This window comes from Gorilla gorilla, chromosome 15 (assembly GCF_029281585.2).
Source record: "Gorilla gorilla gorilla isolate KB3781 chromosome 15, NHGRI_mGorGor1-v2.1_pri, whole genome shotgun sequence".
NCBI lineage: Eukaryota > Metazoa > Chordata > Mammalia > Primates > Hominidae > Gorilla > Gorilla gorilla.
In genome coordinates, this window is record NC_073239.2 from 56,620,397 (window position 1) to 56,644,157 (window position 23,761).

Genomic DNA, 23,761 nt, shown 5'->3' on the forward strand with positions numbered 1-23,761 from the left:
CATTCCATTCCATTCCATTCCATTCCATTCCAATCCATTACATTCTACTAGGGTTGATTCCATTCCATTCCAGTCCATTCCATTCCATTCCGCTCCATTCCATTCCATTCGGTTCCATTCGATTCCATTCGATTCCATTCCAGTTCACTCCATTCCATTCCGTTCCGTTCCATTCCGTTCCGTTCCGTTCCATTCCGTTCCATTCCATTCCGTTCTACTCGAGTTGATTCCATTCTCTTCCACTCCATTCCATTCGATTCCATTCGATTCCATTCGATTCCATTCCATTCCATTCCATTCCATTCCATTCCATTCCATTTCATTCTATTCCATTGAATTCCATTCCATTCCATTCCATTCCATTCCAATCCATTCCATCCTACTCGTGTTGATTCCATTCCATTCCATTCCATTCCATTCCATTCCATTCCATTCCATTCCATTCCATTCCAATCCATTCGATTCCATTCCATTCCATTCCATTCCATTCCATTCCATTCCATTCCATTCCATTCCATTCCATTCCATTCCATTCCATTCCTTTCCGTTCCATTCGATTCCATTCCGTTCCATTCCATTCCATTCGATTCCATTCGATTAAATTCCATTCCATTCCATTCCATTCCATTCCATTCCATTCCATTCCATTCCTTTCAATTCCATTCCATTCCATTCCATTCCATTCCATTCCATTCCGTTCTACTCCGGTTCATTCCATTCCATTCCATTCCATTCCATTCCATTCCATTCCATTCCATTCCATTCCATTCCGTTCTACTCGGGTCCATTCCGTTCCATTCCATTCCATTCCATTCCATTCCATTGCATTGCATTTGATTCCATTCCATTCCATTCCAATCCATTCCATTCTACTCGGGTTGATTCCAATCCATTCCATTCCATTCAATTCCATTCCATTCCGTTCCATTCCATTCCATTCGGTTCCTTTCGATTCCATTTGATTCCATTCCATTTCACTCCATTCCATTCCGTTCCGTTCCGTTCCGTTCCGTTCTATTCGGGTTGATTCCATTCTATTCCACTCCATTCCATTCGATTCCATTCGATTCCATTCGATTCCATTCCATTCCATTCCATTCCATTCCATTCCATTCCATTCCATTCTATTCTATTGAATTCCATTCCATTCCATTCCATTCCATTCCATTCCATTCCATTCCACTCCAATCCATTCCATTCTACTCGGGTTTATTCCATTCCATTCCATTCGATTCCATTCCATTCCGTTCCCTTCTTTCCATTCCATTCGGTTCCGTTCGATTCCATTCGATTCCATTCCATTTCAATCCATTCCGTTCCGTTCCGTTCCTTTCCGTTCCGTTCCGTTCCGTTCCGTTCTGTTCCATTCCATTCCATTCTACTCGGGTTGATTCCATTCTATTCCACTCCATTCCATTCGATTCCATTCGATTCCATTCGATTCTATTCCATTCCATTCCATTCCATTTCATTTTTTCCATTGAATTCCATTCCATTCCATTTCATTCCATTCCAATCCATTCCAATCTACTCGGGTTGATTCCATTCCATTCCATTCCATTCCATTCCATTCCATTCCATTCCATTCCATTCCATTTCATTCCATTCGATTCGATTCCATTCCATTCCATTCCATTCGATTCCATTCCATTCCATTCCATTCCATTCCATTCCATTCGATTCCATTCCATTCCATTCCATTCTATTCCATTCCATTCCATTCCATTCCATTCCATTCCATTCCATTCAATTCCATTCCATTCCATTCCGTTCTACTCGGGTTCATTCCATTCCATTCCATTCCATTGCATTCCATTCTATTCCATTGAATTCCATTCCATAGAATTCCATTCCATTCCATTCCATTCCATTCCATTCCATTCCATTCCATTCTACTCGGGTTGATTCCATTCCATTCCATTCCATTCCATTCCATTCCATTCCATTCCATTCCATTCCATTCCAGTCCATTCCATTCTACTCGGGTTGATTCCATTCCATTCCATTCCATTCCATTGCAATCCATTCCCTTCCATTCCATTCCATTCGGTTCCATTCGATTCCATTTGATTCCATTCCATTTCACTCCATTCCATTCCGTTCCGTTCCGTTCCGTTCCGTTCCGTTCTATTCGGGTTGATTCCATTCTATTCCACTCCATTCCGTTCTATTCCATTCGATTCCATTCGATTCCATTGCATTCCATTACATTCCATTCCATTCCATTCCATTCCTACCCATTCCATTCTACTCGGGTTGATTCCATTCCATTCCATTCCTTTCCATTCCATTCCACTAAATTCCATTCCATTCCATTCCATTCCATTCCATTCCATTCCGTTCTACTCGGGTTCATTCCATTCCATTCCATTCCATTCCATTCCATTCCATTCCATTCCATTCCATTCCATTCCATTCCGTTCTACTCGCGTCCATTCCATTCCTTTCCATTCCATTCGATTCCATTCCATTCCATTCGATTCCATTCCTTTCCATTCCATTCCAATCCATTCCATTCTACTCGGGTTGATTCCATTCCATTCCATTCCATTCCATTCCATTCCATTCCATTCCATTCCATTCCATTCCATTTCATTCCAGTCCATTCCATTCGATTCCATTCCATTCCATTCCATTTCATTGCATTCCATTCCATTCCATTCCATTCCATTCCATTCCATTCCATTCCATTCCTTTCTACTCGAGTTGATTCCATTCCATTCCATTCCATTCCATTCCATTCCATTCCATTCGATTCCATTCCATTCCACTCCATTCCTTTCCATTCCATTCCATTCCATTCCATTCCATTCCATTCCATTCCATTCCGTTCCATTCCATAGAATTCCATTCCATTCCATTCCATTCCATTCCATTCCATTCCTTTCCATTCCATTCCATTCCGTTCTACTCGGGTTGATTCCATTCCATTCCATTCCATTCCATTGAATTCCATTCCATTCCATTCCATTCCATTCCATTCCGTTCTACTCGTGTTGATTCCATTCCATTCCATTCCATTCCATTCCATTCCATTCCATTCCATTCCATTCCATTCCATTCCATTCCATTCCACTCAATTCCATTCCATTCCTTTCCATTCCATTCCATTCCATTCCATTCCATTCCATTCCATTCCATTCCATTCCATTCCATTCCATTCCATTCCATTCCGTTCTACTCGGGTTGATTACATTCTATTCCATTCCATTCCATTCGATTCCATTCAATTCCATTCGATTCCATTCCATTCCATTCCATTCCATTCCATTCCATTCCATTCCATTCCATTGAATTCCATTCCATTCCATTCCATTCCATTCCATTCCATTCCATTCCATTCCATTCCGTTCTATTCGGGTTGATTCCATTCCATTCCATTCCATTCCATTCCATTCCATTCGATTCCATTCGATTCCATTCGATTCCATTCCATTCCATTCAATTCCATTCCATTCCATTCCAATCCATTACTTTCTACTAGGGTTGATTCCATTCCATTCCAGTCCATTCCATTCCATTCCGTTCCATTCCATTCCATTCGGTTCCATTCGATTCCATTCGAATCCATTCCATTTCACTCCATTCCGTTCCGTTCCGTTCCATTCCGTTCCGTTCCGTTCCATTCCGTTCCATTCCATTCCGTTCTACTCGAGTTGATTCCATTCTCTTCCACTCCATTCCATTCGATTCCATTCGATTCCATTCGATTCCATTCCATTCCATTCCATTCCATTCCATTCCATTCCATTCCAATCCATTCCATTCTACTCGGGTTCATTCCATTCCATTCCATTCCATTCCATTGCAATCCATTCGATTCCATTCCATTCCATTCGATTCGATTACATTCCATTCCATTCCATTCCTTTCTGTTCCATTGGATTCCATTCCGTTCCATTCCATTCCATTCGATTCCATTCGATTAAATTCCATTCCATTCCATTCCATTCCATTCCATTCCATTCCATTCCTTTCGATTCCATTCCATTTCATTCCATTCCATTCCATTCCATTCCATTCCGTTCTACTCGGGTTCATTCCATTCCATTCCATTCCATTCCATTCCATTACATTCCGTTCTACTCGGGTCCATTCCATTCCATTCCATTCCATTCCTTTGCATTGCATTGCATTCGATTCCATTCCATTCCATTCCAATCCATTCCATTCTACTCGGTTTGATTCCATTCCATTCCATTCCATTAAATTCCATTCCATTCCCTTCCATTCCATTCCATTCGGTTCCTTTCGATTCCATTCGATTCCATTCCATTTCACTCCATTCCATTCCGTTCCGTTCCGTTCCGTTCCGTTCCATTCCATTCCGTTCCATTCCATTCCATTCTACTCGGGTTGATTCCATTCTATTCCACTCCATTCCATTCGATTCCATTCGATTCCATTCGATTCCATTCCATTCCATTCCATTCCATTCCATTCCATTTTTTCCATTGAATTCCATTCCATTCCATTTCATTCCATTCCCATCCATTCCAATCTACTCGAGTTGATTCCATTCCATTCCATTCCATTCCATTCCATTCCATTCCATTCCATTCCATTCCATTCGATTCCATTCCATTCCATTCCATTCCATTCCATTCCATTCGATTCCATTACAATCCATTCCATTCTACTCGGGTTGATTCCATGCCATTTCATTCCTTCCATTCTATTCCATTGAATTCCATTCCATTCCATTCCATTCCATTCCATTCCATTCCATTCCATTCCGTTCCATTCCATTCGATTCCATTCCATTCCATTCCATTCCATTCCATTCCGTTCTACTCGGGTTGATTCCATTCCATTCCATTCCATTCCATTCCATTCCATTGAATTCCATTCCATTCCATTCCATTCCATTCTATTCCATTCCATTCCATTCCACTCCACTCCATTCCATTCCATTCCATTCCATTCCATTCCATTCCATTCCATTCCATTCCATTCCGTTCCATTCCATAGAATTCCATTCCATTCCTTTCGATTCCATTCCATTTCATTCCATTCCATTCCATTCCATTCCATTCCGTTCTACTCGGGTTCATTCCATTCCATTCCATTCCATTCCATTCCATTACATTCCGTTCTACTCGGGTCCATTCCATTCCATTCCATTCCATTCCATTCCTTTCCATTGCATTGCATTCGATTCCATTCCATTCCATTCCAATCCATTCCATTCTACTCGGGTTGATTCCATTCCTTTCCATTCCATTAAATTCCATTCCAATCCCTTCCATTCCATTCCATTCGGTTCCTTTCGATTCCATTCGATTCCATTCCATTTCACTCCATTCCAGTCCGTTCCGTTCCGTTCCGTTCCGTTCCATTCCATTCCGTTCCATTCCATTCCATTCTACTCGGGTTGGTTCCATTCTATTCCACTCCATTCCATTCGATTCCATTCGATTCCATTCGATTCCATTCCATTCCATTCCATTCCATTCCATTCCATTCCATTTCATTTTTTCCATTGAATTCCATTCCATTCCATTTCATTCCATTCCCATCCATTCCAACCTACTCGGGTTGATTCCATTCCATTCCATTCCATTCCATTCCATTCCATTCCATTCCATTCCATTCCATTCGATTCCATTCCATTCCATTCCATTCCATTCCATTACAATCCATTCCATTCTACTCGGGTTGATTCCATTCCATTTCATTCCATTCCATTCTATTCCATTGAATTCCATTCAATTCCATTCCATTCCATTCCATTCCATTCCATTGCGTTCCGTTCCATTCGATTCCATTCCCTTCCATTCCATTCCATTCCATTCCGTCTACTCGGGTTGATTCCATTCCATTCCATTCCATTCCATTCCATTCCATTCCATTGAATTCCATTCCATTCCATTCCATTCCATTCTATTCCATTCCATTCCATTCCACTCCATTCCATTCCATTCCATTCCATTCCATTGCATTCCATTCCATTCCATTCCATTCCGTTCCATTCCATAGAATTCCATTCCATTCCATTCCATTCCATTCCATTCCATTCCTTTCCATTCCATTCCATTCCGTTCTACTCGGGTTGATTCCATTCCATTCCATTCCATTCCATTGAATTCCATTCCATTCCATTCCATTCCATTCCATTCTATTCCGTTCTACTCGTGTTGATTCCATTCCATTCCATTCCATTCCATTCCATTCCATTCCATTCCATTCCATTCCATTCCATTCCATTCCACTCAATTCCATTCCATTCCTTTCCATTCCATTCCATTGCATTGCATTCCATTCCATTCCATTCCGTTCTACTCGGGTTGATTACATTCTATTCCATTCCATTCCATTCGATTCCATTCAATTCCATTCGATTCCATTCCATTCCATTCCATTCCATTCCATTCCATTCCATTGAATTCCATTCCATTCCATTCCATTCCATTCCATTCCATTCCATTCCATTCCATTCCATTCCATTCCGTTCTACTCGGGTTGATTCCATTCCATTCCATTCCATTCCATTCGATTCCATTCGATTCTATTCGATTCCATTCCATTCCATTCCATTCCATTCCATTCCATTCCATTCCATTCGATTCCGTTCGATTCCATTCCATTCAATTCCATTCCATTCCATTCAATTCCATTCCATTCCATTCCGTTCTACTCCGGTTCATTCCATTCCATTCCATTCCATTCCATTCTATTCCATTGAATTCCATTCCATTGAATTCCATTCCATTGAATTACATTGTTCCATTCCATTCCATTCCGTTCTACTCGGGTTGATTCCATTCCATTCCATTCCATTCCATTCCATTCCATTCCATTCCGTTCAACTCGGGTTGATTCCATTCCATTCCATTCCATTCCATTCCATTCCATTCCATTCCATTCCATTCGATTCCATTCCATTTCATTCCATTCCATTCCAGTCCATTCCTTTCTACTCGGGTTGATTCCATTCCATTCCATTCCATTCCATTCCATTGCATTCCATTCCCTTCCATTCCATTCCATTCGGTTCCATTCGATTCCATTTGATTCCATTCCATTTCACTCCATTCCATTCCGTTCCGTTCCGTTCCGTTCCGTTCCGTTCCGTTCTATTCGGGTTGATTCCATTCTATTCCACTCCAATCTATTCGATCCCATTCGATTCCATTCGATTCCATTCCATTCCATTCCATTCCATTCCATTCCTTTCCATTCCCTTCCATTCTATTCTATTGAATTACGTTCATTCCATTCCATTCCATTCCATTCCATTCCATTTCATTCCAGTCCATTCCATTCGATTCCATTCCATTCCATTCCATTGCATTGCATTCCATTACATTCCATTCCATTCCATTCCATTCCATTCCATTCCATTCCTTTCTACTCGAGGTGATTCCATTCCATTCCATTCCATTCCATTCTATTCCATTGAATTCCATTCCATTCCATTCCATTCCATTCCATTCCACTCCACTCCACTCCACTCCATTCCATTCCATTCTATTCCATTCCATTCCGTTCCATTCCATTCCATTCCATTCCATTCCGTTCTACTCGGGTTGATCCCATTCGATTCCATTCCTTTCCATTCCATTCCATTCCATTCCTTTCCATTCCCTTCCATTCTCTTCTATTGAATTACATTCCATTCCATTCCATTCCATTCCATTCCATTCCTATCCATTCCATTCTACACGGGTTGATTCCATTCCATTCCATTCCATTCCATTCCATTCCATTCCATTCCATTCCATTCCATTCCATTCCATTCCATTCCATTCCATTCCATTCCGTTCTACTCGGGTTCATTCCATTCCATTCCATTCCATTCCATTCCATTCCATTCCATTCCATTCGGTTCTTCTCGCGTCCATTCCTTTCCTTTCCATTCCATTCGATCCCATTCCATTCCATTCGATTCCATTCCATTCCATTCCATTCCAATCCATTCCATTCTACTCGGGTTGATTCCATTCCATTCCATTCCATTCCATTCCATTCCATTCCATTCCATTCCATTCCATTTCATTCCAGTCCATTCTATTCGATTCCATTCCATTCCATTCCATTTCATTGCATTCCATTCCATTCCATTCCATTCCATTCCATTCCATTCCATTCCATTCAATTCGATTCCATTCGATTCCATTCGATTCCATTCCATTCCATTCCATTATATTCCATTCCATTCCAATCCATTCCATTCTACTCGGGTTGATTCCATTCCATTCCATTCCATTACATTCCATTCCCTTCCAATCCATTCCATTCGGTTCCATTTGATTCCATTCGATTCCATTCCATTCCATTCCAATCCATTCCATTCTACTCGGGTTGATTCCATTCCATTCCAGTCCATTCCAGTCCATTCCATTCCTTTCCATTTCATTCCAGTCCATTCCATTCGATTCCATTCCATTCCTTTCCATTTCATTGCATTCCATTCCATTCCATTCCATTCCATTCCATTCCATTCCATTCCATTCCATTCCATTCCATTCCATTCCATTCCTTTCTACTCGGGTTGATTCCATTCTATTCCATTCCATTCCATTCAATTCTATTCGATTCCATTCGATTCCATTCCATTCCATTCCATTCCATTCCATTCCATTCCATTCCATTCCATTCTAGTCCATTGAATTCCATTCCATTCCATTCCATTCCATTCCATTCCATTCCATTCCATTCCATTCCATTCCATTCAATTCCATTCCATTCCATTCCGTTCCATTCCATTCCGTTCTACTCGGGTTGATTCCATTCCACTCCATTCCATTCCATTCGATTCCATTCGATTCCATTCGATTCCACTCCATTCCATTCCATTCCATTCCATTCCAATCCATTCTATTCTACTCGGGTTGATTCCATTCCATTCCATTCCATTCCATTCCATTCCATTCCATTCCATTCCATTCCATTCCATTCCATTCGGTTCCATTCGAGTCCATTCGATTCCATTCCATTTCACTCCATTCCATTCCTTTCCGTTCCGTTCCATTCCGTTCCGTTCCATTCCATTCCTTTCTACTCGGGTTGATTCCATTCTATTCCACTCCATTCCATTCGATTCCATTCGATTCAATTCCATTCCATTCCATTCCATTCCATTCCATTCCATTCCATTTCATTCCATTCCATTCCATTCCATGCCATTCCATTCCATTCCATTCCATTCCATTCCGTTCTACTCGGGTTGATTCCATTCCATTCCATTCCGTTCCATTCCATTCCATTTCTTTGAATTCCATTCCATTCCATTCCATTCCCTTCCGTTCTACTCGGGTTGATTCCATTCCATTCCATTCCATTCCATTCCATTCCATTCCATTCCAATCCATTCCATTCTACTCGGGTTGATTCCATTCCATTCCATTCCATTCCATTCCATTCCATTCCATTCCATTCCATTCCATTCCGTTCCATTCCGTTCCATTTCATTCCATTCAATTCCATTCCATTCCATTCCGTTCTACTCGGGTTCATTCCATTCCATTCCATTCCATTCCATTCTTTCCATTCTATTCCATTGAATTCCATTCCATTCCATTCCATTCCATTCCATTCCATTCCATTCTACTCGGGTTGATTCCATTCCCTTCCATTCCATTCCATTCCATTCCATTGAATTCCATTCCATTCCATTCCATTCCTTTCCATTCCATTCCATTCCATTCCATTCCGTTCTACTCAGGTTGATTCCATTCCATTCCATTCCATTCCATTCCATTCCATTCCATTCCATTCCATTCTATTCCATTCCATTCCATTACAATCCATTCCATTCTTCTCGGGTTGATTCCATTCCATTTCATTCCATTCCATTCTATTCCATTGAATTCCATTCCATTCCATTCCATTCCATTCCATTCCGTTCCGTTCCGTTCCATTCCATTCCATTCCATTCCATTCCATTCCATTCCATTCCATTCCATTCCATTCCATTCCGTTCTACTCGGGTTCATTCCATTCCATTCCATTCCATTCCATTCCATTCCATTCCATTCCTTTCCATTCCATTCGGTTCTTCTCGCGTCCATTCCTTTCCTTTCCATTCCATTCGATCCCATTCCATTCCATTCGATTCCATTCCATTCCATTCCATTCCAATCCATTCCATTCTACTCGGGTTGATTCCATTCCATTCCATTCCATTCCATTCCATTCCATTCCATTCCATTCCATTCCATTTCATTCCAGTCCATTCTATTCGATTCCATTCCATTCCATTCCATTTCATTGCATTCCATTCCATTCCATTCCATTCCATTCCATTCCATTCCATTCCATTCGATTCCATTCGATTCCATTCGATTCCATTCCATTCCATTACATTATATTCCATTCCATTCCAATCCATTCCATTCTACTCGGGTTGATTCCATTCCATTCCATTCCATTCCATTCCATTCCCTTCCATTCCATTCCATTCGGTTCCATTTGATTCCATTCGATTCCATTCCATTCCATTCCAATCCATTCCATTCTACTCGGGTTGATTCCATTCCATTCCATTCCATTCCAGTCCATTCCATTCCTTTCCATTTCATTCCAGTCCATTCCATTCGATTCCATTCCATTCCTTTCCATTTCATTGCATTCCATTCCATTCCATTCCATTCCATTCCATTCCATTCCATTCCATTCCATTCCATTCCATTCCATTCCATTCCATTCCATTCCTTTCTACTCGGGTTGATTCCATTCGATTCCATTCCATTCCATTCAATTCTATTCGATTCCATTCGATTCCATTCCATTCCATTCCATTCCATTCCATTCCATTCCATTCTAGTCCATTGAATTCCATTCCATTCCATTCCATTCCATTCCATTCCATTCCATTCCATTCCATTCCCTTCCATTCCATTCCATTCCCTTCCATTCCATTCCATTCGGTTCCATTCGAGTCCATTCGATTCCATTCCATTTCACTCCTTTCCATTCCTTTCCGTTCCGTTCCATTCCGTTCCGTTCCATTCCATTCCTTTCTACTCGGGTTGATTCCATTCTATTCCACTCCATTCCATTCGATTCCATTCGATTCAATTCCATTCCATTCCATTCCATTCCATTCCATTCCATTCCATTTCATTCCATTCCATTCCATTCCATGCCATTCCATTCCATTCCATTCCATTCCATTCCGTTCTACTCGGGTTGATTCCATTCCATTCCATTCCGTTCCATTCCATTCCATTTCTTTGAATTCCATTCCATTCCATTCCATTCCATTCCGTTCTACTCGGGTTGATTCCATTCCATTCCATTCCATTCCATTCCATTCCATTCCATTCCATTCCAATCCATTCCATTCTACTCGGGTTGATTCCATTCCATTCCATTCAATTCCATTCCATTCCATTCCATTCAATTCCATTCCATTCCATTCCATTCCATTCCATTCCATTCCATTCCATTTCATTCTATTCCATTGAATTCCATTCCATTCCATTCCATTCCATTCCAATCCATTCCGTTCTACTCGGGTTGATTCCATTCCATTCCATTCCATTCCATTCCATTCCATTCCATTCCGTTTCGTTCCGTTCCGTTCCGTTCCATTCCATTCCATTCAATTCCATTCCATTCCATTCCGTTCTACTCGGGTTCATTCCATTCCATTCCATTCCATTCCATTCCATTCCATTCCATTCTATTCCATTGAATTCCATTCCATTCCATTCCATTCCATTCCATTCCATTCCATTCCATTCTACTCGGGTTGATTCCATTCCCTTCCATTCCATTCCATTCCATTCCATTGAATTCCATTCCATTCCATTCCATTCCTTTCCATTCCATTCCATTCCATTCCATTCCGTTCTACTCGGGTTGATTCCATTCCATTCCATTCCATTCCATTCCATTCCATTCCATTCCATTCCATTCCATTCCATTCCATTCCATTACAATCCATTCCATTCTTCTCGGGTTGATTCCATTCCATTTCATTCCATTCCATTCTATTCCATTGAATTCCATTCCATTCCATTCCATTCCATTCCATTCCATTCCGTTCCGTTCCATTCCATTCCATTCCATTCCATTCCATTCCATTCCATTCCATTCCATTCCTTTCCATTCCATTCCATTCCATTCCATTCCATTCCATTCCATTCCATTCCGTTCTAGTCGGGATGATTCCATTGCATTCCATTCCATTCCATTTCATTCCATTCCATTCCATTCCATTCCATTCCATTCCATTCCATTCCATTCCATTCCATTCCCTTCCCTTCCATTCCATTCCATTCTGTTCCATTCCACTCCATTTGATTCCATTCCATTTCACTCCATGAAATTCCGTTCCGTTCCGTTCCGTTCCGTTCCGTTCCGTTCTATTCGGGTTGATTGCACTCTATTCCACTCCATTCCATTCGATTCCATTCGATTCCATTCGATTCCATTCCATTCCATTCCATTCCATTCCATTCCATTCCTTTCCATTCCCCTCCATTCCATTCTATTGAATTACATTCCATTCCATTCTATTCCATTCCTATCCATTCCATTCTACTCGGGTTGATTCCATTCCATTCCATTCCATTCCATTCCATTCCATTCCATTCCATTCCATTCCGTTCTACTCGGGTTCATTCCATTCCATTCCATTCCATTCCATTCCATTCCATTCCATTCCATTCCATTCCATTCCGATCTACTCGTGTTGATTCCATTCCATTCCATTCCATTCCATTCCATTCCATTCGATTCCATTCCATTCCATTCCATTCCATTCCACTCAATTCCATTCCATTCCATTCCATTCCATTCCATTCCATTCCATTCCATTCCATTCCGTTCTACTCGGGTTGATTACATTCTATTCCATTCCATTCCATTCCATTCCATTCAATTCCATTCGATTCCATTCCATTCCATTGCATTCGATTCCATTCCATTCCATTCCATTCCATTCCATTCCATTCCATTGAATTCCATTCCATTCCATTCCATTCCATTCCATTGCATTCCATTCCATTCCATTCCATTCCATTCCATTCCCTTCTACTCGGGTTGATTCCATTCCATTCCATTCCATTCCATTCCATTCCATTCGATTCCATTCGATTCCATTCGATTCCATTCCATTCGATTCCATTCCATTTCGTTCTACTCGGGTTGATTACATTCTATTCCATTCCATTCCATTCGATTCCATTCAATTCCATTCGATTCCATTCCATTCCATTCCATTCCATTCCATTCCATTCCATTCCATGGAATTCCATTCCATTCCATTCCATTCCATTCCATTCCATTCCATTCCATTCCATTCCATTCCATTCCATTCCATTCCATTCCATTCCATTCCCTTCTACTCGGGTTGATTCCATTCCATTCTGTTCCATTCCATTCGATTCCATTCGATTCCATTCGATTCCATTCCATTCCATTCCATTCCATTCCGTTATACTCGGGTTAATTCCATTCCATTCCATTCAATTCCATACCATTCCATTCGATTCCATTCGATTCCATTCGATTCCATTCCATTCCATTCCATTCCATTCCATTCCAATCCATTACATTCTACTAGGGTTGATTCCATTCCATTCCAGTCCATTCCATTCCATTCCGTTCCATTCCATTCCATTCGGTTCCATTCGATTCCATTCCAGTTCACTCCTTTCCATTCCGTTCCGTTCCATTCCGTTCCGTTCCGTTCCATTCCGTTCCATTCCATTCCGTTCTACTCGAGTTGATTCCATTCTCTTCCACTCCATTCCATTCGATTCCATTCGATTCCATTCGATTCCATTCTATTCCATTCCATTCCATTCCATTCCATTCCATTTCATTCTATTCCATTGAATTCCATTCCATTCCATTCCATTCCATTCCAATCCATTCCATCCTACTCGTGTTGATTCCATTCCATTCCATTCCATTCCATTCCATTCCATTCCATTCCATTCCATTCCATTCCATTCCATTCCATTCCAATCCATTCGATTCCATTCCATTCCATTCCATTCCATTCCATTCCATTCCATTCCATTCCATTCCATTCCATTCCATTCCTTTCCGTTCCATTCGATTCCATTCCGTTCCATTCCATTCCATTCGATTCCATTCGATTAAATTCCATTCCATTCCATTCCATTCCATTCCGTTCCATTCCATTCCGTTCTACTCGGGTTGATTCCATTCCACTCCATTCCATTCCATTCGATTCCATTCGATTCCATTCGATTCCACTCCATTCCATTCCATTCCATTCCATTCCAATCCATTCTATTCTACTCGGGTTGATTTCATTCCTTTCCATTCCATTCCATTCCATTCCATTCCATTCCATTCCATTCCATTCCATTCCCTTCCATTCCATTCCATTCGGTTCCATTCGAGTCCATTCGATTCCATTCCATTTCACTCCATTCCATTCCTTTCCGTTCCGTTCCATTCCGTTCCGTTCCATTCCATTCCTTTCTACTCGGGTTGATTCCATTCTATTCCACTCCATTCCATTCGATTCCATTCGATTCAATTCCATTCCATTCCATTCCATTCCATTCCATTTCATTCCATTCCATTCCATTCCATGCCATTCCATTCCATTCCATTCCATTCCATTCCGTTCTACTCGGGTTGATTCCATTCCATTCCATTCCGTTCCATTCCATTCCATTTCTTTGAATTCCATTCCATTCCATTCCATTCCCTTCCGTTCTACTCGGGTTGATTCCATTCCATTCCATTCCATTCCATTCCATTCCATTCCATTCCAATCCATTCCATTCTACTCTGGTTGATTCCATTCCATTCCATTCAATTCCATTCCATTCCATTCCATTCAATTCCATTCCATTCCATTCCATTCCATTCCATTCCATTTCATTCTATTCCATTGAATTCCATTCCATTCCATTCCATTCCATTCCAATCCATTCCGTTCTACTCGGGTTGATTCCATTCCATTCCATTCCATTCCATTCCATTCCATTCCATTCCATTCCGTTCCATTCCGTTCCATTCCATTCCATTCAATTCCATTCCATTCCATTCCGTTCTACTCGGGTTCATTCCATTCCATTCCATTCCATTCCATTCTTTCCATTCTATTCCATTGAATTCCATTCCATTCCATTCCATTCCATTCCATTCCATTCCATTCTACACGGGTTGATTCCATTCCCTTCCATTCCATTCCATTCCATTCCATTGAATTCCATTCCATTCCATTCCATTCCTTTCCATTCCATTCCATTCCATTCCATTCCGTTCTACTCAGGTTGATTCCATTCCATTCCATTCCATTCCATTCCATTCCATTCCATTCCATTCCATTCCATTACAATCCATTCCATTCTTCTCGGGTTGATTCCATTCCATTTCATTCCATTCCATTCTATTCCATTGAATTCCATTCCATTCCATTCCATTCCATTCCATTCCGTTCCGTTCCGTTCCGTTCCATTCCATTCCATTCCATTCCATTCCATTCCATTCCATTCCATTCCATTCCATTCCGTTCTACTCGGGTTCATTCCATTCCATTCCATTCCATTCCATTCCATTCCATTCCATTCCATTCCATTCTGTTCTTCTCGCGTCCATTCCTTTCCTTTCCATTCCATTCGATCCCATTCCATTCCATTCGATTCCATTCCATTCCATTCCATTCCAATCCATTCCATTCTACTCGGGTTGATTCCATTCCATTCCATTCCATTCCATTCCATTCCATTCCATTCCATTCCATTCCATTCCATTCCATTCCATTTCATTCCAGTCCATTCTATTCGATTACATTCCATTCCATTCCATTTCATTGCATTCCATTCCATTCCATTCCATTCCATTCCATTCCATTCCATTCGATTCCATTCGATTCCATTCGATTCCATTCCATTCCATTACATTATATTCCATTCCATTCCAATCCATTCCATTCTACTCGGGTTGATTCCATTCCATTCCATTCCATTCCATTCCATTCCCTTCCATTCCATTCCATTCGGTTCCATTTGATTCCATTCGATTCCATTCCATTCCATTCCAATCCATTCCATTCTACTCGGGTTGATTCCATTCCATTCCATTCCATTCCAGTCCATTCCATTCCTTTCCATTTCATTCCAGTCCATTCCATTCGATTCCATTCCATTCCTTTCCATTTCATTGCATTCCATTCCATTCCATTCCATTCCATTCCATTCCATTCCATTCCATTCCATTCCATTCCATTCCATTCCTTTCTACTCGGGTTGATTCCATTCGATTCCATTCCATTCCATTCAATTCTATTCGATTCCATTCGATTCCATTCCATTCCATTCCATTCCATTCCATTCCATTCCATTCCATTCTAGTCCATTGAATTCCATTCCATTCCATTCCATTCCATTCCATTCCATTCCATTCCATTCCATTCCCTTCCATTCCATTCCATTCCCTTCCATTCCATTCCATTCGGTTCCATTCGAGTCAATTCGATTCCATTCCATTTCACTCCATTCCATTCCTTTCCGTTCCGTTCCATTCCGTTCCGTTCCATTCCATTCCTTTCTACTCGGGTTGATTCCATTCTATTCCACTCCATTCCATTCGATTCCATTCGATTCAATTCCATTCCATTCCATTCCATTCCATTCCATTTCATTCCATTCCATTCCATTCCATGCCATTCCATTCCATTCCATTCCATTCCATTCCGTTCTACTCGGGTTGATTCCATTCCATTCCATTCCGTTCCATTCCATTCCATTTCTTTGAATTCCATTCCATTCCATTCCATTCCATTCCGTTCTACTCGGGTTGATTCCATTCCATTCCATTCCATTCCATTCCATTCCATTCCATTCCAATCCATTCCATTCTACTCGGGTTGATTCCATTCCATTCCATTCAATTCCATTCCATTCCATTCCATTCAATTCCATTCCATTCCATTCCATTCCATTCCATTCCATTTCATTCTATTCCATTGAATTCCATTCCATTCCATTCCATTCCATTCCAATCCATTCCGTTCTACTCGGGTTGATTCCATTCCATTCCATTCCATTCCATTCCATTCCATTCCATTCCATTCCGTTCCATTCCGTTCCATTCCATTCCATTCAATTCCATTCCATTCCATTCCGTTCTACTCGGGTTCATTCCATTCCATTCCATTCCATTCCATTCCATTCCATTCCATTCTATTCCATTGAATTCCATTCCATTCCATTCCATTCCATTCCATTCCATTCCATTCCATTCTACTCGGGTTGATTCCATTCCCTTCCATTCCATTCCATTCCATTCCATTGAATTCCATTCCATTCCATTCCATTCCTTTCCATTCCATTCCATTCCATTCCATTCCGTTCTACTCGGGTTGATTCCATTCCATTCCATTCCATTCCATTCCATTCCATTCCATTCCATTCCATTCCATTCCATTACAATCCATTCCATTCTTCTCGGGTTGATTCCATTCCATTTCATTCCATTCCATTCTATTCCATTGAATTCCATTCCATTCCATTCCATTCCATTCCATTCCATTCCGTTCCGTTCCGTTCCATTCCATTCCATTCCATTCCATTCCATTCCATTCCATTCCATTCCTTTCCATTCCATTCCATTCCATTCCATTCCATTCCGTTCTAGTCGGGTTGATTCCATTGCATTCCATTCCATTCCATTCCATTCCATTCCATTCCCTTCCATTCCATTCCATTCCCTTCCCTTCCATTCCATTCCATTCTGTTCCATTCCACTCCATTTGATTCCATTCCATTTCACTCCATGAAATTCCGTTCCGTTCCGTTCCGTTCCGTTCCGTTCCGTTCTATTCGGGTTGATTGCACTCTATTCCACTCCATTCCATTCGATTCCATTCGATTCCATTCCATTCCATTCCATTCCATTCCATTCCATTCCTTTCCATTCCCCTCCATTCCATTCTATTGAATTACATTCCATTCCATTCTATTCCATTCCTATCCATTCCATTCTACTCGGGTTGATTCCATTCCATTCCATTCCATTCCATTCCATTCCATTCCATTCCATTCCATTCCATTCCATTCCATTCCGTTCTACTCGGGTTCATTCCATTCCATTCCATTCCTTTCCATTCCATTCCATTCCATTCCATTCCATTCCATTCCGATCTACTCGTGTTGATTCCATTCCATTCCATTCCATTCCATTCCATTCCATTCGATTCCATTCCATTCCATTCCATTCCATTCCACTCAATTCCATTCCATTCCATTCCATTCCATTCCATTCCATTCCATTCCATTCCATTCCATTCCGTTCTACTCGGGTTGATTACATTCTATTCCATTCCATTCCATTCGATTCCATTCAATTCCATTCGATTCCATTCCATTCCATTGCATTCGATTCCATTCCATTCCATTCCATTCCATTCCATTCCATTCCATTGAATTCCATTCCATTCCATTCCATTCCATTCCATTCCATTCCATTCCATTCCATTCCATTCCATTCCATTCCCTTCTACTCGGGTTGATTCCATTCCATTCCATTCCATTCCATTCCATTCCATTTGATTCCATTCGATTCCATTCGATTCCATTCCATTCCATTCCATTCCATTTCGTTCTACTCGGGTTGATTACATTCTATTCCATTCCATTCCATTCGATTCCATTCAGTTCCATTCGATTCCATTCCATTCCATTCCATTCCATTCCATTCCATTCCATTCCATTCCATTCCCTTCTACTCGGGTTGATTCCATTCCATTCCGTTCCATTCCATTCGATTCCATTCGATTCCATTCGATTCCATTCGATTCCATTCCATTCCATTCCATTCCATTCCGTTATACTCGGGTTAATTCCATTCCATTCCATTCCATTCCATTCCATTCCATTCGATTCCATTCGATTCCATTCGATTCCATTCCATTCCATTCCATTCCATTCCATTCCAATCCATTACATTCTACTAGGGTTGATTCCATTCCATTCCAGTCCATTCCATTCCATTCCGTTCCATTCCATTCCATTCGGTTCCATTCGATTCCATTCCAGTTCACTCCTTTCCATTCCGTTCCGTTCCATTCCGTTCCGTTCCGTTCCATTCCGTTCCATTCCATTCCGTTCTACTCGAGTTGATTCCATTCTCTTCCACTCCATTCCATTCGATTCCATTCGATTCCATTCGATTCCATTCCATTCCATTCCATTCCATACCATTCCATTCCATTTCATTCTATTCCATTGAATTCCATTCCATTCCATTCCATTCCATTCCAATCCATTCCCTCCTACTCGTGTTGATTCCATTCCATTCCATTCCATTCCATTCCATTCCATTCCATTCCAATCCATTCGATTCCATTCCATTCCATTCCATTCCATTCCATTCCATTCCATTCCATTCCATTCCATTCCATTCCAGTCCATTCCATTCCTTTCCGTTCCATTCGATTCCATTCCGTTCCATTCCATTCCATTCGATTCCATTCGATTAAATTCCATTCCATTCCATTCCATTCCATTCCATTCCATTCCATTCCTTTCGATTCCATTCCATTCCATTCCATTCCATTCCATTCCATTCCGTTCTACTCCGGTTCATTCCATTCCATTCCATTCCATTCCATTCCATTCCATTCCATTCCATTCCATTCCGTTCTACTCGGGTCCATTCCGTTCCATTCCATTCCATTCCATTCCATTCCATTGCATTGCATTTGATTCCATTCCATTCCATTCCAATCCATTCCATTCTACTCGGGTTGATTCCAATCCATTCCATTCCATTCATTTCCATTCCATTCCGTTCCATTCCATTCCATTCGGTTCCTTTCGATTCCATTTGATTCCATTCCATTTCACTCCATTCCATTCCGTTCCGTTCCGTTCCGTTCCGTTCTATTCGGGTTGATTCCATTCTATTCCACTCCATTCCATTCGATTCCATTCGATTCCATTCGATTCTATTCCATTCCATTCCATTCCATTGCATTCCATTCCATTTCATTTTTTCCATTGAATTCCATTCCATTCCATTTCATTCCATTCCAATCCATTCCAATCTACTCGGGTTGATTCCATTCCATTCCATTCCATTCCATTCCATTCCATTCCATTCCATTCCATTCCATTCCATTCCATTTCATTCCATTCGATTCGATACCATTCCATTCCATTCCATTCGATTCCATTCCATTCCATTCCATTCCATTCCATTCCATTCCATTCGATTCCATTCGATTCCATTCCATTCCATTCCATTCTATTCCATTCCATTCCATTCCATTCCATTCCATTCCATTCAATTCCATTCCATTCCATTCCGTTCTACTCGGGTTCATTCCATTCCATTCCATTCCATTGCATTCCATTCTATTCCATTGAATTCCATTCCATAGAATTCCATTCCATTCCATTCCATTCCATTCCATTCCATTCCATTCCATTCCATTCTACTCGGGTTGATTCCATTCCATTCCATTCCATTCCATTCCATTCCATTCCATTCCATTCCATTCCATTCCATTCCATTCCAGTCCATTCCATTCTACTCGGGTTGATTCCATTCCATTCCATTCCATTCCATTGCAATCCATTCCCTTCCATTCCATTCCATTCGGTTCCATTCGATTCCATTTGATTCCATTCCATTTCACTCCATTCCATTCCGTTCCGTTCCGTTCCGTTCCGTTCCGTTCCGTTCTATTCGGGTTGATTCCATTCTATTCCACTCCATTCCGTTCTATTCCATTCGATTCCATTCGATTCCATTCCATTCCATTCCATTCCATTCCATTCCATTCCATTCCTACCCATTCCATTCTACTCGGGTTGATTCCATTCCATTCCTTTCCATTCCATTCCACTAAATTCCATTCCTTTCCATTCCATTCCATTCCATTCCATTCCGTTCTACTCGGGTTCATTCCATTCCATTCCATTCCATTCCATTCCATTCCATTCCATTCCATTCCGTTCTACTCGCGTCCATTCCATTCCTTTCCATTCCATTCGATTCCATTCCATTCCATTCGATTCCATTCCATTCCGTTCTACTCGCGTCCATTCCATTCCTTTCCATTCCATTCGATTCCATTCCATTCCATTCGATTCCATTCCATTCCATTCCATTCCAATCCATTCCATTCTACTCGGGTTGATTCCATTCCATTCCATTCCATTCCATTCCATTCCATTCCATTCCATTCCATTCCATTCCATTTCATTCCAGTCCATTCCATTCGATTCCATTCCATTCCATTCCATTTCATTGCATTCCATTCCATTCCATTCCATTCCATTCCATTCCTTTCTACTCGAGTTGATTCCATTCCATTCCATTCCATTCCATTCCATTCCATTCCATTCGATTCCATTCCATTCCACTCCATTCCTTTCCATTCCATTCCATTCCATTCCATTCCATTCCATTCCATTCCGTTCCATTCCATAGAATTCCATTCCATTCCATTCCATTCCATTCCATTCCATTCCATTCCATTCCATTCCATTCCATTCCATTCCGTTCTACTCGGGTTGATTCCATTCCATTCCATTCCATTCCATTGAATTCTTTCCATTCCATTCCATTCCATTCCATTCCGTTCTACTCGTGTTGATTCCATTCCATTCCATTCCATTCCATTCCATTCCATTCCATTCCATTCCATTCCATTCCATTCGATTCCATTCCATTCCACTCAATTCCATTCCATTCCTTTCCATTCCATTCCATTCCATTCCATTCCATTCCATTCCATTCCATTACATTCCGTTCTACTCGGGTTGATTACATTCTATTCCATTCCATTCCATTCGATTCCATTCAATTCCATTCGATTCCATTCCATTCCATTCCATTCCATTCCATTCCATTCCATTCCATGGAATTCCATTCCATTCCATTCCATTCCATTCCATTCCATTCCATTCCATTCCATTCCATTCCATTCCGTTCTATTCGGGTTGATTCCATTCCATTCCATTCCATTCCATTCCATTCCATTCGATTCCATTCGATTCCATTCGATTCCATTCCATTCCATTCAATTCCATTCCATTCCATTCCTAATCCATTACTTTCTACTAGGGTTGATTCCATTCCATTCCAGTCCATTCCATTCCATTCCGTTCCATTCCATTCCATTCGGTTCCATTCGATTCCATTCGAATCCATTCCATTTCACTCCATTCCATTCCGTTCCGTTCCATTCCGTTCCTTTCCGTTCCATTCCGTTCCATTCCATTCCGTTCTACTCGAGTTGATTCCATTCTCTTCCACTCCATTCCATTCGATTCCATTCGATTCCATTCGATTCCATTCCATTCCATTCCATTCCATTCCATTCCATTTCATTCTATTCCATTGAATTCCATTCCATTCCATTCCATTCCATTCCAATCCATTCCATTCTATTCGGGTTGATTCCATTCCATTCCATTCCATTCCATTCCATTCCATTCCAATCCATTCGATTCCATTCCATTCCATTCGATTCGATTCCATTCCATTCCATTCCATTCCTTTCTGTTCCAATGGATTCCATTCCGTTCCATTCCATTCCATTCGATTCCATTCGATTAAATTCCATTCCATTCCATTCCATTCCATTCCATTCCATTCCATTCCATTCCATTCCGTTCCATTCCTTTCGATTCCATTCCATTTCATTCCATTCCATTCCATTCCATTCCATTCCGTTCTACTCGGGTTCATTCCATTCCATTCCATTCCATTCCATTCCATTACATTCCGTTCTACTCGGGTCCATTCCATTCCATTCCATTCCATTCCTTTCCATTGCATTGCATTCGATTCCATTCCATTCCATTCCAATCCATTCCATTCTACTCGGGTTGATTCCATTCCATTCCATTCCATTAAATTCCATTCCATTCCCTTCCATTCCATTCCATTCGGTTCCTTTCGATTCCATTCGATTCCATTCCATTTCACTCCATTCCATTCCGTTCCGTTCCGTTCCGTTCCGTTCCATTCCATTCCGTTCCATTCCATTCCATTCTACTCGGGTTGATTTCATTCTATTCCACTCCATTCCATTCGATTCCATTCGATTCCATTCGATTCCATTCCATTCCATTCCATTCCATTCCATTTCATTTTTTCCATTGAATTCCATTCCATTCCATTTCATTCCATTCCCATCCATTCCAATCTACTCGGGTTGATTCCATTCCATTAAATTCCATTCCACTCCATTCCATTCCATTCCATTCCATTCCATTCGATTCCATTCCATTCCATTCCATTCCATTCCATTCCATTCGATTCCATTACAATCCATTCCATTCTACTCGGGTTGATTCCATGCCATTTCATTCTTTCCATTCTATTCCATTGAATTCCATTCCATTCCATTCCATTCCATTCCATTCCATTCCATTCCATTCCATTCTACTCGGGTTGATTCCATTCCATTCCATTCCATTCCATTCCATTCCATTCCATTCCATTCCATTCCATTCCATTCCATTCCAGTCCATTCCATTCTACTCGGGTTGATTCCATTCCATTCCATTCCATTCCATTGCAATCCATTCCCTTCCATTCCATTCCATTCGGTTCCATTCGATTCCATTTGATTCCATTCCATTTCACTCCATTCCATTCCGTTCCGTTCCGTTCCGTTCCGTTCCGTTCCGTTCTATTCGGGTTGATTCCATTCTATTCCACTCCATTCCGTTCTATTCCATTCGATTCCATTCGATTCCATTCCATTCCATTCCATTCCATTCCATTCCATTCCATTCCTACCCATTCCATTCTACTCGGGTTGATTCCATTCCATTCCTTTCCATTCCATTCCACTAAATTC